The sequence below is a fragment of the Nothoprocta perdicaria genome, unplaced genomic scaffold, assembly GCF_003342845.1.
Source record: "Nothoprocta perdicaria isolate Ctin4 unplaced genomic scaffold, notPer1 scaffold_134, whole genome shotgun sequence".
In the NCBI taxonomy this organism is placed as follows: domain Eukaryota; kingdom Metazoa; phylum Chordata; class Aves; order Tinamiformes; family Tinamidae; genus Nothoprocta; species Nothoprocta perdicaria.
Genome location: NW_020454472.1, coordinates 2,256,685 through 2,273,848, shown reverse-complemented (window position 1 = coordinate 2,273,848; position 17,164 = coordinate 2,256,685). Strand labels below are relative to the sequence as shown.

At 40.5% G+C, this 17,164-nt stretch overlaps 1 long non-coding RNA gene across 1 annotated transcript; it reads right to left on the bottom strand.

Moving 5' to 3' along the window:
• Positions 1-1,873: 1,873 nt before the first annotated feature.
• Positions 1,874-15,984, bottom strand: LOC112942841. The gene is made up of 3 exons (XR_003248461.1): positions 15,918-15,984; positions 15,506-15,550; positions 1,874-1,993 (listed from the first exon to the last, which is right to left on the bottom strand). It is a non-coding gene; the product is annotated as an uncharacterized LOC112942841 (long non-coding RNA).
• Between the last annotated feature and the right edge of the window lie 1,180 nt (positions 15,985-17,164).

Sequence of the window (17,164 nt, the reverse complement as noted above, 5' to 3'; positions counted from 1 at the left end):
AAAAAAAAAAAAAATTCTCTCTCGGCTCCTAAAAAGCCTTATTCCGTCACAGAGCTTATATTCCAAAGGCATCCAGACTTCTTTCCACAGACATATAACACCAGGGTGGGTTTGTGACTGCTAGAGCCGAGAATCAAATAGCCACTTCAAAATTATTCACTGTCACGGGTGGTGCGATCAAAATCTCCATTTTTGATGCCTGCTCTTTTCCACGTGAGACCACAAAACAAGGCAGCCGCCTTCTTCCAACCACGTGAGAAGCTGTATGCCTGTATCACGGTCACAACAGCACGTGCCTTAGCCAAACAGAGCCTTCCCACAAAGTCTAGGCCCAGTCCTCACTGATGCTGCAGACAGCGTAAGTGCCACTGATAACCTGTAGATAAGTATAGATGCTTGGGTTTTTGTGACAATTGATTAAAAAAATCTTTGTAATTATTCACTGTCACATGTGTAGTATGCGTCATCCATTTAAGTAATAATCATAATACTAAAATCTTACTCTAATTTACCCAGATTCAATGATTGTTTCAAGAGTATAAGAATATACAAATGGAAATTTCCATATGTATGCAGATCAGGGAAATACGGTTTTATCATTTAAATTGTAATTAAAAAAATCTTAATTCTACATATATGTAATTGGAGGCAAAAATCATTTTAATCTGGAAAACGAAATGTTTCTCTTGAACTTACATCTATGATAAACTCCATCTAGCAAAAGTTTCTGACACTTTCTCAGAATTAATTGTATGATACGAGCTGTCTGTAATAGTTACCCTCAGATTTAACTGCTACACACAGTCTTATCATCAATACCTCATACTATTTCCTATATTATCTAGTGTTAAATAACAGACCTAGGCCTACAAAAAGAGCTAGGATTAAACAATGGGCCTATAAAGGAGGAAAAAAAAAATTTACACAGGAAGAACTAGCTACTCCAAGCATTTTCCCTCACAGAGAAACACAAGTGAGTATTTTAAGTACATGCCACAAGATTATTTTAAACAAATGGTTAAATCAATTCAGAACTGTAGTCATGCAAACAAAATACATAATCTACAGTGTGGGTGATTATAGACCTATCTTCTATGTAAAGATACAACATAAAAGGAAGCATACTTTCTTAAACACATGCTCTAGCCAAAGTTAGTTAAATAAAACTCCAGAAATCTCAACAATAAGGTGTCTCTGTGATCTAGCAACTATCTACAGTTACAATCAAAATAAATGTTGATTTTGAATGTCTTTCCCCTGCAGAGTACGTATGCATAGCTGTGTGCAAGTCTAGTGTTCTACTGTACCTGTGCAACTAACTCGAGGCTTGAGAAATGCAAAGTGGAAAACCTGAAGTAAAACAACAACACAGGACAAGGTAAAGTTTTCTTCTTAGCATGTCTTTTGTTTTCAAAAACCAGAAGCAGCTATACTTAAATTCTTGTCTACAGATTAAGATGAACCTGCAGAACATATGTGTTCCTCTGGTAAGCCACAGTGCCATTCCTTATTTTCTCCTGACCTTTCATTACATATTTTCCCAATGTCACTTCCTACAGACATATGGATCATTAACAATTATCTACTAGCCCTCGGTCAACAGGATGTGGTCCATCTCATGAAAAAGTTTAGAAGCCCTGAAGTGCAGTTACTTAACAGGTAAGCAAACATTTTTTAACATCAATATTTGTTCTCTGTAAGTAGAGGGTGCATCAACACAGAGGAGGAGGAGGAGAAACTGAAGAATTTTGTGATTTTAAAAATTATTTGTATTTCATGCAAATTAACTTGAGTCAGATTTGAATCTGATGAATAGTGTGCACACTGTTCTCCAGAGAAGACATTTAAAAGCCATACCTGTTAAATATGTTCTCACTTGCAGCGTACTTGTCCAGTCTTCCCAAAGGCGTCAACATTTCATCTTGTGAGACAAAGTCCAGGGCTGAAGGTATAATAATCACATCAGACTCTGAGCTGTAGTCATCCACACCAACTATCAGAGACATCAGAAATATTCCTTATAATCACAATAGTTTAACACTAAAATGATGTCTGTTGATGGTCTGAGATACAGAAGTCTAGGCAAGGCTCTGTATACAATGTATTTACTAAATACTGCACTACAGCTTGTCTGGTAACTTCCCCTAGATTCCTCTGACCGCCTCCCACGCCAGACCTTTTTTTTTTTTTTTTTTTTTTTAAACAGGATTACCTGTAAATTAGACTAAATATCTTTTGAGTCATTTCCTCTATATTCCCAAATATGATGTTTCGTTAAACATCTGAGATTCATGACATTTCTGTCTGTAAAAGGCGAATGACTTAAGCTAATTCTAAATTCAATGTTTCGAAGACGCCCACACTAGAAACCGCAGTTGCAATGACCTCCAGATAAAAAATTAATACATTATCTAACAGAACAATAAGGAAGTTCAAAAAAACTAAATGAAAGTACAGCAGAAAGTTCAGGAATGTTGCTACATCCAACTATCAAATTGGCAGAATTCACGTATTACAAAATTAACTATCACTAATTTCACAATCCTGTAGGTAAATACGCAAGCTCATATGAACAGACACCTTTATCTACAGAAAACCACAACGAAGTGGATAAGGGGTCCATCCCACCTCTGCAGAGCTATCTGAAAAATGAAGATTTGAACTACCACCTGTTTGTCCTCTGGTCTACTTGAAAAAAAATGCAATCATTTATTTGCAAAAACTTGCAAACACAAATACTTATTTGCAAGAAATATTTCAAGTCACCCCTTTACTCCTGAAAATACAACACTACAGTACAACTGTTCTTTGTCCAAATTCTGGCCAAATTTATCTGAAAATCCTTTTGAAAAACTGAAGTCCAACAATTAATTGTAAAAGGCAAAAAATATGGTTAAAAGACTGTCCTCCCCTTTCAATTATACTATATAAATTGGTATTATATTATGTAAATGAGACATAGCGTATCATTTTCTTCATTAGGCAACATTCAAAGCACATAAGCAGATATAATTTTCTAGCTTCTTCCTTACAATGTTTCAAATGTCAAAATGCATATAATAATTTTTTTTTTWWWWAAAAAGAGTAGTATTTCCAGACTTAAGCTGAGTTAACAGCATTCCTTTTCCTACAAAGTTATTCTCCCATTTTCTAGCTGAAGGAAAGGACGTCGTGCAAATGGTCATAAATAAATCCTATCCTTGGAGAAGGATCCGAATCCTGAAGTTGTTGGGAGTACATGGAGTTCTTCAGAGAATTCAAGGAGGTAATGGGGGGAAAAAAGACCATTACACATTGACAGATGGTGCAAGTAGAATCCGAGAGCTAGCGGCAAGGAAGATGAAGGGTATCAACAGTTGGGAGAGAAAGAAGGTGGAACGGCAGCTGGGGGACAGAAACTGCTGCACTTGGATACACTTAAAGTAGAGGATAACAAACAGGGAGGAGCACAGGGGGCAGGAAGGCTCAAGAGAAGTTCAGTTGCTTAAAAGCATTGCAGCACATAGCGAAAGGACTTAGCAACTCGCTGTTTGCACAACTGTTTGAACTTGTGTTTGCGCAGACCTGAGGAGACCTGGAGACGAGGTTTTTGTTTTGCTCAAAATTCAGCTTTGTTTCCACAGGAAGAGGACAAGAGGAGTAAGGCATCTGATGCACGCTGAATGCAACTTAAGATTTTGTGCCAAGTTGAAAAAGAACAGCCTACTTTCTTGYACAGGCCTTTAATTCAAGCCATCGATTGATCAGAAACTATTTTTTTCCTGCAAGTATGTCAAGTCAGTTGTGCATCTTTATTACAGAAGTCTTGCTGTTAGGTGGAAGATCCTAGTTTCTTGGGGCTAATATATTTCAAAAGCCAACGAACACAGTCTTGCAACATCCAGACGTGAAGTTGAACGTGTACTCCTCATTTCAGGAAATGGATTGCATTAAGTTTTATGATACCGTTATAACTGTATCCTGTCCCAAGAAAGTAGATCACTGTACTCGGATCTATTTCTAAACTACAGCACTTAAATTGTGCCATAATCAACTGCATGGCGTAAAAACAAAAGTCACTCTAATGTTGAATGAAATTAATTCTATTTTAAAATCTGTAGATCAAACTACACGTTTAAAAACATAAAAAAGCATGTAAAAATAGTCACTGATACAGCGATTACTGTTTAGCTAAAATTCATTATTCCTAATGATGCTGAAAGCATCAATAAAAAGCGATACTAACCACTATACTAATCATCACACTTCTGTCCTTTCTCCTCTACTTCTGTCCCTTCAACCTCAACCTTATGCTGAAGGTTCCTCCCTCTTTTTTTTTTTTTTTCTCTCCTTCCTGCATTCTTTATTGCATAATACTCCTATAGTGGTTCAACCGAAGACATCATCTTAAGACAGTGCAGAATGTCATGATTTCATGCATGCTCTGTATGCACCTAAACACAAACATACACACACTTCGGCTGGCTGGTGCCTTTTCTGTAGTTAACAATGTTTTGATAAATTTTGCCTTATAAGCCAACCAAACTGCTATATATGCTCTATATGATACCTAATATCAGTGACAGAAATATGAGAAGCTGTTTAAGATTTACCTATTCTAGGTCTCACACTGGTTCAAACAGTAAATAAGCTGTATAGATATGGCTCTGTTATGCATGTGCATTGTAAAATTAAGTTTAGCACTGCAGTGAGCTTGACTTGCCCATTGCTGATGCTGAGCAGTACTCATTTCTTAAATTACCACAGCAGCTCAGATCTTAGATACAGAAGAAATTATCCAAGTGGCAGTTTCATTATAAAAACAGCACAAAAAAAAAAAAAAACAGGGAAGAGAGGTGATAAAAATAAGTCAATCAGTATACGATCATTATAAATATATAGATATGATAGTTATAACAAGTACTATTGCACAGTAAACACCCACTTTGTTTCACTTGCAACATCAAGGCACAGATCTAAGCTGAAGGGAACCTCAGTGCTCTAGAATTCTCTCTTCCCAACCAGAAGGCAAAACAAATATACTTTACATTACTCAATAAGCCAAGTCAGTCCTGATATTCCCTGTACTCCACATTTATTCCAAGAGAGCTAGCACTCAAAGCTGGACAAGTGAAACACGTTCTCAAACACTGACTGAGGATTGTCTCTTCACTTTTCTGCTTTCCACTCAGCCTTGAGCACTCCCACCTGAGAACCTTTTTGCACTGTAAACTTTGCAAAGGTGCAAATGCAAGAATGCCTTTGAATAAGGAACTTGGCTTTAATGGAAATTCTCATTTCAGAATGTAGCCCAAGAGACAGAGCTACAAGTTACTCTTTTCTTCCACTGCAGAAAAAAATTGTGTCACTTCCCCTATCTCCTAGATCCTGTGTGTGGGGTTGGGTTTTTTTTTTTTTTTCTTCTTTTTTCTTTTTTTCTTTTTTTCTTTTCTTTTTTTTTTTTTTCCCTTCCTTCTTCAAGTCTGTACAGGTTAGTCAAGACAAAATGCTCAGAAGGTATTAAAGTCCATAAAACATAACTGAAGTTAATGCTAGTTCAGTACCCAAGTACACTGCAATACAGGAATACATTTTCACACCAAAATGCAAAGGAAACCGAGTTAAAGAGATTTTCTGTAAAACTTTCTTATCTTGCAAATACAAAATTGTTAATGGTGGTAGGATGAAGAACAATAATGGAACAGCAATGTAAGAAGCAATCACAGTGTGCTATTTTCTGTTCCACATAAACACCAAAGTAGTGCAAAGTGAATAAAAGCATTAATTTACCCAGATTGCTTGRGTTTGTACCGAGTAGTTTGCAATTTTCTCTTTAACAGTCTATGCTACTACCAGCACTCACAAGTCGTAGAGCATAACAAAGGAGCACCAGACTGGTAGTTAAATTTCATTTCAACGTCCGACTCTGTCACTGACCTTTGCTCACAAGCCACGTCACTTCTCTCCATACTTTTGCTTTCCTCTCCAGTCATTTGTCTGTCTTGACTGTTTTAGTAAAAGTTCTTCAGGGTTGCCTCTGTTAACACAAGTGTACTCCCCCACCCTTAAATCTTCCTTCTATGGCAAGGATGCAACCACGACTTTCCACAGCTATTAGCTCATGTGGACCACGCAGTCATCAGCTGAAGCAGCCTATGCTTGGAGCACTTAGTGACAATTGAGAAGGCAAACAACAATAAAGCAGAAGTCCATTTAAAACTCAAGGCACCTAAAAGCCTACAAGCCGATTTTCAAGTGAGCTAATTCTTATACTACAGATCTCATCTTGACAGTACCTTTATAAAAAGATAAAAGTCTTGATCAAACTGCATCTTCACCACAAAGGCGCACAAGATCATATTTGCAAAAATAATTACAAACTTTCTCTTATTTAATAATACATGAAAGACTTTCTTATCATAGACTGTTTGTTAGCAAAGTCAGACATGCACGTTTTTGAGTTCATCTGTATCTCCTATGGGCTCCATGCCAGAAACATAACACGCTTCACTTTAATGAGCAATTTTTCATTCCTCAAAACTGAGCAAACAACATTAAGCATTCAAGATCGCAAATTTGCATTAAGTTCCCTCACTTTATATTCTACATTCTCAAAGTAGTCTCAAGATCCATTTAAAAAAATCTCTACAACAATCACTAGAGATACATTTAGGAAAATGGACTACAATTTATTCAACTGTAGTATAAGCTATTTGCTACACTCTTACCCTGACTGTTGCCATAAGGATGCCTGGGTTAACAGTGCACTCCAATGCAGAAAGCACCTAGCTTTGTTCTGCTGCTCAAGCAAGTAATTTTTCTGTTTAATCATAAAGCAAAAATAATACTTCTACAAGCAAAAATATTTCATTTCATATCACAAAGCAATAGCAGCAAGTTTTGTTCTAAATTACTATCCTCCAGGCTATGGAAGAATAAACTCACCTTGCCTTTGGATTTCTTTAGAACATACTAAGTTTTCTCAGCCCTTCAATGCTGTAAACACATTACTTTTCATCTCATATTCTGCATGAGATGTCATTTTGCATCTTGATATTCTGTAATGGGAAACCCACAGCAGCAATAATAAGATTTTCTTAAAGCATGGAAGCAAAGCACCTATACTTGTCCATAGCTAGAAATCCACTACTCTCTCTTTGGCTGTGCCCTTTATTCCACCTGTAGTTCTGCAACATGACATTGCAGGCCAAGCATCAGTCATGCCATTTCAGCCTCATTTGCTACAAGTTTACTGTACTGCTTCAATAACATTAGCCAAACACTAGTGCAATGAGACATATACATATGATAAACTACATTTGCAATGCTGAGTTCCACTACCCGGTCTGCCTGATCCAGAGCTCACTCATTGGCAATCACTGATCCCACTGCCAAGAAGCGGGAGAAGATTTTTCTAAGAGACATTTAAAATCTGTCTCAGCCTTCTTGCCGCAGTCTAACAGCAAAAAYGCAAGTGAGATGTCACAATTTATGATGGTAGCGTAAACGTTTATGGTAAAAGCTACAAGTTTGAACAACATATGATTTTACTTGCCAAAAAAACACCGAGCAGGTAAACATAAGAATAAAAAGATCAGAAAGTGATAATCTTAAGATTCCAGCCTGGCCAGCAATTAGTTCAAGTAACACACCCCTGCAGCTCAGCTCTAATGCAAAAGTGCTTGCTAATAGCTGAGTTGACCACATGACACTCTGGTGTAGCATTTTCATAGCAAAATTTGCTAACAGACTGAAGCACAGATAGAGCAGACTTATTAAAGTAAAGCTTTACTTATTAGAGTAAAGCAGGGGGAAGGGAAGTAAATGAAAGAAAGAAGTGAGATTCAGAATCTGCAGTTATTTACATGAAGAAATTATAAGTATGGCACAGTAAAACTAAATAAGCACTAGACTAAACATTACTTTGATTTAGTAAAATTTTTTTTATTTTTTTAAAAAAAGAATGCAGTTAGAAAGCATGCCAAAAGAACTACATTTCTCACCCAAACATCAGATGAAACAAGAGTGATACCAGATGCTTTAAGCAACAAGAACAGGTGTAGCCATAGATACATCTGTCTCTTCCAGGCATACACAGGCAGCACTGAGAAGTCCAGATTTGCTCTGAAACAAAGGCAAAGTTTTTCCACCTCATATTGTTCGCTAGCCATTAATTTGCACAACATGGAACGTTACTTTCTACCGGTTAATAGTCTKATGTGCAGCAAAACCCTGTCCAAAGGAAATTGAAACAAAGAGAAGAACATCCAAGCTAGCAGTTAAAACAATCAACAATTTATATCTTGTCCACTGGTTTCCTGCAGGGTGTGTCACACCCATCACCACAGTATCCAAGTCCCCTGCTACTTAAGTCTTTCTCTTATCCCTTCCAACAAAACCACGTACAGTTATGAATCCTAAAACAAAGCTGGAACTCGGTATAAGTCAGACAATACTAGCAGGAAATATTGTAGGGTTGTTGGGGTCCTTTTTCCTCCTCTCTGTTTCGAGCAGACCAAAGTATCCACCTCAGACTGTGGAGCACTGCTGCTTGTCTTTGACTACCCTTGAACTATTTGTATTTTTTGCCCGCTGCAACAGAACCGCTGCACCACACTGGGGACAACATTCCAGTTCTGCCCCAACTCTGTGCCTCTCCTACACAAAAACATCAAATTCTAGCTTTGAACTTGGACTAAATGGGAGGGAGAGCATTATGAAGGAAGCAAAGCTCGAATGCTCCAAGAGCTTGTGCTAGCTTTTCAACGGTGATGTGACACCTCAAGTTACAGCTCATCAACTGCTTAACCCATCTGCTCTACTTCATTCACTGCATGCATATTTTTGACCAAATTTGGCTAGCTGAAGGACAACTCAAATATGCTTACTTGGTCTAAATACTGGAGAGATCAACAGTTCTGCAAGTGGCAAAACCATAATATAAAATAGTTTTGCAATATAAAAATCACTTTCCATTTCTCAACTTAGAGATAACCCTAGATAATAGCCTTCCGACTCTGCTTGCCAGCATTCAAAGCCCGTGGTGGGACAAGCCTTCATGTCCTACAAGCGTTTGGATGGAAAAATTCGTACTGCAAATCTTCACATTTTTCCTGTTTAAACATAGAAGTGTAAAGTGTAAAACTGGTCTATGGGAGAATGCTGGAAAGTATAGAATGCACTGGATTCAGTCTTAATTCTGATATTAACACCATGGCTCTTCCTTTTTTTTTTTTTTTTTTAATTTAATATAGGGTTTTGAAAATAAAGCATACATACATGAGCATACAAGTATCCGTTCAGACAAGCTATTTTTCCTGTAGGCTACGGAGGAAGGAAAAGGTGGTCACTCTTGCATTCAAATTCTCAGAGCTGTTCAGGTACTATGGCAACAGAATTAAAAAAAAAAAAAAAAGCCTATTCATCAGAGAAAACAGCTGAACAGTTTGTGTTATCATCAACATGGAGCATCACTTTTATAACCACGTTCAGCTTTTTTTAGAAAAAATGTTATCTAAGAATAATCATTAATACTGAACCATTTGCCTTTCTTTAAAGTAATAATTGAAAAAAAAAGTATAAAGAGCACTCCCACTCTCAGCATACTAATTCTGCTGTCACAAATAAAAAGTAAAAAAAAAAAAAAAGTACCTGACAAAATCTATTTTGATGCCTCTTTTGACCTACGCCACGGGACCAGATCTTAATACATCATTGGCAGAAAAAAAGAAATGTACTGTCTCAGTCCAGCCAAGAGAAAAAGTAACATTGATTTTACTTAGCCTATACCTTCCAAAGCAGACAAAGAAGCCCTGAWGTTTTGGTGCTCCTCAGGGGCACCAGTGTCTGGCTCAGTCTTTGCAAAGATAGAACTGTTACTGCAGCTCTCACAGCAGAGGATATCACTATATCCAGTTCTGCCACTGCTACAAGTCATCTCTTCAGCTACTACTCTTACAGTGAAATCCTCCTGACCACACAGAGGGAAAGTCTTAGGAGCAGGAGACATGCACAGGAAAGTGAGACACTTATCTTCAATGTGCTGCAGCCTGCCATCTCTGCAATGGGTCAGCAGGTAGAAACAACTGCACCAACACCCGAGTTTCTATCTTCAAGCTCATGATTTTGAAAACTCTCATGAATTTCCTGCCTCCCCCTCTCCTTCACTTTTTCAGGATGCTTCTACCCTTCTCTCTCATTTTAAGGAGATTGCCTGTAGCCAAAAAAAGAAAGGAGAGGAGCTGGCAACCTTAATTGAGGATTCTTGCCAGTTACAGGAACATAAAAGGTAGGTGGTGAAAAGCACATTTCCACATCAGAAGTGATAAAACTGGCCTTGGAAAGCAGAAATCCCGGAAAATTACCTCCTCTTCAAACCTCTGCCAGGTGTAATGGAGGAAAAACTGTGCAGCTGCATGAGGAAGGTACATTATCTTAAATCAAGCACAATCTTTTTCTCACATAATCTCCCTATCTCTAGGATCCGAGAAGTTGCTCAAGAAAGAGACTAGTCACTGCCCACCTGGGTCACTAAAAGCAGAATTCCACGAGGACACAGCCAGCCACCTGAGTCTCCCAGCTTCTTTGAGACACAGCCACCACATTGAAAAGAACAAAAATGAACTGAAGAGTCAGGAGAATTAAAATGTGATCTCCAGGGGAAACAACAGATTTAATAAGTATGTTTGATTAGCATTAAAAAACAATTATTAGATTCCCAACTGAACAGAATTACAGTCACACCAGAGACCTGATTCTGAGCACTACAGAAGGCTGCCATTAATTCATGTTATTTTTGCAATACAGCCATTAAAGATTGTGGATGACAAATGCCAACCCAGGAACTCAGACCCTCCTAGTTAAAAGTCTCTGATGGGACCAAGAGGCTGGGAATTCTAATGTCACATTAAAAGTTTAGCTATACTGAAAGCCAGAACAAAATCTAAAAAGCGACCACATCTGCAGTCTGTATATAACAGCATATATAACAGCAGCATAACAAAATTTTTGCTCTGTGGTAAAAGAACAAGAAGGAGCAAAGGCACCACAAAACAAAACCTCCCAATATTGCCACATACAGGTGTTGGAGAGGTGAGTTTTAACATACAAAACACACGTTACCTTAGTATAAAATGACTAACTCGCTGCATGAGAAAAAAAGCCAAAACACAGCACAAAGCAGTGACTGTGATTTGACATCACAGAGAAATATGGAAATAAAACAACCAAAAAACCCACAGAATTTAGACTTTAAATATTACGAAAAATCAACTTCAAACACTAAATTGAAGTTTCCTTTTCATATGGAAATTAGCTTCTATTTGAAAGAATATTGAGGTACCGCCCCAAAGAACATTGAGGTACTGCCCCAAATATAATAGATTTATTTAATTAAAAGCATTCAAACAATACAAACTCATTGCTAATGCTGGATGATTTCAGAGCAACTCAGACAAGCCCATATCACCAACGATAAAACACCTTAGGACATCTGCAGATGCACAGAGTATCTTCTTGGACACGGCTAAGCAATTGGTGTACGCAGAGTTGAGAAGCCCACTGGGAGGRAAGGGTTAGAAAGGCCTCCCCTCCTTTTCCAATCAGTGAAAGAGAACTAGGCAGCACAAAAATGCTAAGCTCCACAAGCTGTTATATTCTATTTACTGTATTTTTCAAGTCTTTAGAACCAATTGTTTACTCCATTAAAAATATTAACACCAGTAACACTACCTTTCCTCAAGGTAAATATGACTCACTGCTAAACTATCAGGATAAGGAAAACAATATTATAACTCATTTAACACTTCTAAATTAAGAATGTCTCAAAAATACTGGGATAGTAAAACAGTTTTCTGCATCTTTATTTGAACACTAAGTGCACAGAAAAAGACAAACACCCTCACCATTTTCTAACAGGTCAAACAGTAAAGCTTCAGAATCGAAAGAGATCCAGGTTAGCTACATAATTAGCAAAACACGTATGTTACTTGACAACTAGCAAAAGACTATTTAAATGCAGTTGTCAGTTATTTGCAAAAATAAGCTTTCTTTTCAAAAAAATAGATACAAAACAAGATTAAAATTAATTATTAAAATAGCTTTTCTCTGCTGGTTTTAGTTAAAATTAAAAGTCTGGTTTAAATAAAGCTACCTTGTTTTACAATCTGAGTTCTAATCACAGATAACTCATTTTTTTCAGCATATACCTCCTACACACATCAGTGGACAGACAAAAAGGAGCATCTTAAGAAAAAAGGCTGGTTTGACTAGATCTATCTGTATTGATGAGTTCAACCTTCATGCACATCCACAGGGAACCAAGCCTATTTAATAAAAACCATGAAGAACATTTTATTTGCCAGCAGAAACACTTAAGTGTATTTCTCCCATGTTTCATTCATTTTTGTTGCTCATTTTCTGTTTTGTTCTCTGTTTAGCTTAGTTACATCATTCTATTTTTGTTTTGTATGCACAAAACAAATATTTGAACAAAAACGTATTTGCTTTTTTTTTTTTTTTTTTAATTTACTGATGAAGATTTCAGGCAGAAAAATCAAGGAAGCCCATCAGTCTAAGCAGTTATGAGTCACTACCCAGCTGAAACAGAATTACCACCTTATAACAGAACACAATAGAATTATTTTGCAGAGTAGACAGAAAGGGTGCAAATTGAGCCTGGAAACACCCCACTGCTAATAGGAACACCGAAGAACAAAGATTTGTCTAATCGCCACCATAGTTTTTGACACCAGAATCTAAAACTAAGGYACTGAAAACATGTAGCAAGGTATGCAGCTACTGAAAGAAATGATATGCAAGAAGTAATATCATCAGATGTAAAGTACGCATTCACCCGAGAGGTGGAGGGAGAGGGAAAGGAGAAAGGGGGGGTGGGGGGGGGGAACTTTCCAACGGTTACCAAGCAACCAAGAGCAGAAAATACTACGAAGCTTTCAAAATAGAAATGCAAACCAAAGATAAAATTAATTATTTAAAACTCAAATCCAGCTGGTTTAATCAACCACTCTTTGAAAGCATTTTTATAAAAGCTTTTCTTTAATCTCTGGCCTCTGAGTCAAACAACAAACAAAACCCACAGATTTTAAGATAGATGTTTTCCATTTACATCCTGATCTCCCATTATTCCAGAAGTAGATTTACTAGTCACTTTTGAAATCTAGAAATRTTTCATTAAACCTAAATATTTATGAAATTTTCTTTTAAAGAAGAAAAATTTCTTTTAGAAGCTACTATTAAAATATTAATCCTAAAATACAATAATCTACATTTTTAATATGATGAATTAGTATCCAATGACCAGGTACAATAAACAAATGGAGATACAAATTGCAAATTTGTGTTGCCTAAACTCCTGCTTTCAAGTAAAATAATTAAGACAGATTAAAGATAAAAAAATAAAAACTGAGTTAGCTATAATGATACAAATACTTGATTTATCACTTTCAGCAACAACYGCACTGTTTTTCCTCAACTCCAAAACTTTCTCCTCCTACTTTAGGACATGACCAATACAACATATTTGTCACCTTAGTGATTCATATCATCCTTKTATTTTCTTTCACACTTTTGTTGTAATAATTGACAACGTATTTAATCATTTCCTGTCATCGCTGGAGGAAAAAAAAAAGACAAAAAAGCGCACACACATACACACCTGTTCCATGATTCAGAATCATTCCGAATCAAACCTGGACTCACTAAGGAGATACTGAAAAATGCCTAGTCCAGGAACCTAGTAAGGTGTTCTAAGCCACACAACTAACCTGTGGTCTGGCTTCAGATGTCAAATCCAGATTTTTACTTATTCAACTATTCTAAATCACTCCTGCCTTTATTTCCAGTGCAGTTCATAGATGAGATGTTTTTATTGCTGTTGCTTGATACTTGATCAATTAAAAGACACAAAGACTTACAGAAAATCTATGCAGTTTACTTATCTAACATCCAATCGGTAGATCTCATCTCATTTTTTTTTAATATATCATTCATATTATTTTGCATTTACATAAGATCTCCCTCTAAGTTATACCACCTGGAATACAGGTATGGCCACACTTCTTTTTCCTTATTTGCCCTTATAGCAGGTTGGCACATCAAGTAGCTAGACCACAGCCGACAGAGTTACACGGGTGCAAATGCTTCCAGCAAATCCACTCTACTCACAAGTACATGCCACTGCTGCTGGAATATGCCTCAAAACCAGTTTCCAGCACTTCAGCTCAAAGTGTAGCTTCCAAATGTTTGCAACAGAGCAGTGCTGTAGCATGGGGTTTCACGTCTGGGAAAGCCACGCAAAAATTGCGGCTTTTGTCATTTTTTGGAATGGCCCATTTCACATGAGCAAATACAAAATGTAATCTAAAATAATGCATCGAATGGGAAAGTGTTCATAAACTGTCTAAAATTTGTTGTACACAGATAAAAAGCATAACTGTTTCAAAGCCTAAGAAGTAATGCTTTTCACTGTGTACGCACAACCTGACAGTATTTTTTTCCTCACATCTACCTCTCTAGAACAAAAATCACATAAAATAGTGTAGTAGAAGACCTCGAGTGTGACTGAATTATGCCCAGACAGTACGCAGTTTCATGCGGTTCTGTTTCCTCTAAAAATGACACACACCAGCATAAAGCTACTCACTTTCATCTACTTCCATCAGTAGAACCTCAGTAATTTTTTACGAGGATCAAATTTTTAGATTTCTATAGCTGCTGCCTTCAAAAATGCTCTCATCTGAACTGACTCATATCTCCCTGAGATATCTCTGCAATACCTTCCATTTTTAAAGGCAAGACAACGACACCCAAGCCACCTCCAGAAACCCAAGGATTACAAACCACCTCTCTAAAAACTATAATCACATTACTTCACCTGCAATCTTAGAGTCAAGGGGAAAAAAAGAAAATGCACAGCTTAAGTGGAAAATAAAGAATGCTTTTTTTTTTTCTCTTTTGAAGTTGCTGCCAGTTGTTTCTCAAGTCCTCACCTAAGCACAAAAAAAAAAAAAAAAAAAAAAAAAAGTTTTCAAAACGCTACGCTACAGTCTGATTGCCTGAAAATCAGATTTGAGGGGAAAAAAGGGGGGAATAAAAAAGTCTCCCTCTCCCAACGTCGGTTAACGGCCGCGGCGGCCGTTAACGGGTTAACGGACCGCGCGGCCGCGGCTCTAGCGCCGCGGCCGTTAACCGCCGCGGCCGTTAACCGCCACCGCCGTTAACCGCCACTCCTCCCCCGGGGCAGGAAAAGCCCAGCTCGACGCGGCTCGCTCCCCACTGGATCTTTCTGTACATGAGGAAGCTCCGAGCATGGCCTCTTCTTCCTCCTCCTCCTCCCACAATGCACCGAGGGCATTCACATTTGAAGCTACTTCCTCAACCGAAAGGGGGGGAAAATTAATACTAATAAATTAAAATAAATTAGGAATAGTAAAGGAGCCTCCCCTGTGCTCCCCCGGGGAACAACACCCCTACTCCCGCGGCCACCCTCGCCCCCGGCCCCACTCACAGCCGTCTATCTCCTCCTGCAGGTCCTCCTGGAGCAGCGACAGATCTGCGGGAGACACACACGCACCGTCGCCGCTGCTCCCCCACGCGTGTCCCCCTCCACGCGTGTGTCCCCCCCCCCCCAATCCCACCCACAGGGCGCCGCCCGCGCTTCCCTTCCCCCTCCCCGCCTTCCTCCACGCCGTTGGATGGGACCCCCCCCCATCAACATACACGCGCGTTACCCCCACGCCGCGCCCACGCACCCCCTTCGCATCCCAGCGGCTCCCCACGCGCGGGCGGGGACACGGGGGCGCCGCTGCGCGCGGCGCTACCTAAGCCGGAGCGGGGGGAAGAGGAAGAGGAGGGAGAGGAGGAGGGAGGAGGCGGCGTGAGGAGAAGGGGGAGGAAGGCGGGGGGGGGGTGATACCTACCCGCCATCTTGCTGGAGCCCCCACGGGGCGCCGGGCTACATGGAGGCCGCGGCGGCGCGGATCGAGGGCGGGACGGAGGGGGCGGGCGGGCCGCGGCACCGGCGGCGTCTGGCGGCGGCCGCGCAGGAGCCGGACGCGGCGGGAGCGGAGCCGAGGGGAGCGGAGCGGCGCCGAGGGGAGCGGGGCGGGAGGAGGAGGAGGAGGAGGAGGGCGGCGGGAGGAGGGGTCTGCGCCGGACACGCCGCCGCTGCCCCCGCCTCCGCCGCGGCGGCCGCGCTCGCGCAGTCACTCGCGCCCGGGGCCGCCGCCGCCGCGGAGCCGCGCGGCCGCCCCGCCGCCGCCCCCAGCCGCGCCCGCCCCGTCAAGGGGGACGGTGCCGCCCCGGCCCCTTCTCGGGGTCACCCTCCGGAGAAGGGTCCCCGTGAACCCGAGTCTCCGCTGTGGCCTCCGTGGGGTCACCGGAGGGACGGGGGCCCCCGCGAGACGTCCTGGCCACGGCAGAACTCGGGTGGTGTCACCTCGCAGAGAAGGGTCCTCACAGAGTGACCGGGTCACCAAAGTTCCCGCAAAGTTTTCGGGTTTATGGTGTCAGCCTGGAGAGAAGCGTCTCCACGAAGCACCCAAGTCACAGCAGACCCCACTTGGTGCCTCAGGGTGCCACCCTGGAGAGAAGGGGCACTGTGAGGTGTTGGGTCACAACGGGCCCCACTCCGTTCCTCATGATGTCACCATGGAGAGAAGGGTCCCCGTGAGGTGTCCGGGTGACAGAAGTCCTTGCTTTGTGCCGTATAGTGTCACTGTCAAGAGAAGGGACACTGTGAGGTGTCTGGGTCACAACAAAAGTCCTCGCTTTGTGTCATAATGGTGTCGCCATGGAGGGAAGGGTCCCCACAAGGCACCGGAACACAGAAGTCATTAATTTGGGCTTTGTGGTGTCAGCATGGAGAGAACGGTCCCCATGAGGTGTCCAGGTCACAAAGGTCCTCGCTCTGTGCCTTATGGTRTCACCCTGGAGAGAAAGGTCCCCATGAGACACCCAAGTCACAGAAGTCTCCACTTTGTGCCTTATTGTGTCACCTGGGAGAGAAGGGTCTCCARAAAGCAGCTGTGTCTCTGCCTGCAGCCCCCTGCCCGGTTTATTTCTGTGTGAGGATCATGTCTGCAGTCAGGCTCCTGAAGTGGCCCACCCAAGATGGGGATGTGAAATAATACAAAGCACCCTGCTCCGAAAAACTGCATTTTGACAT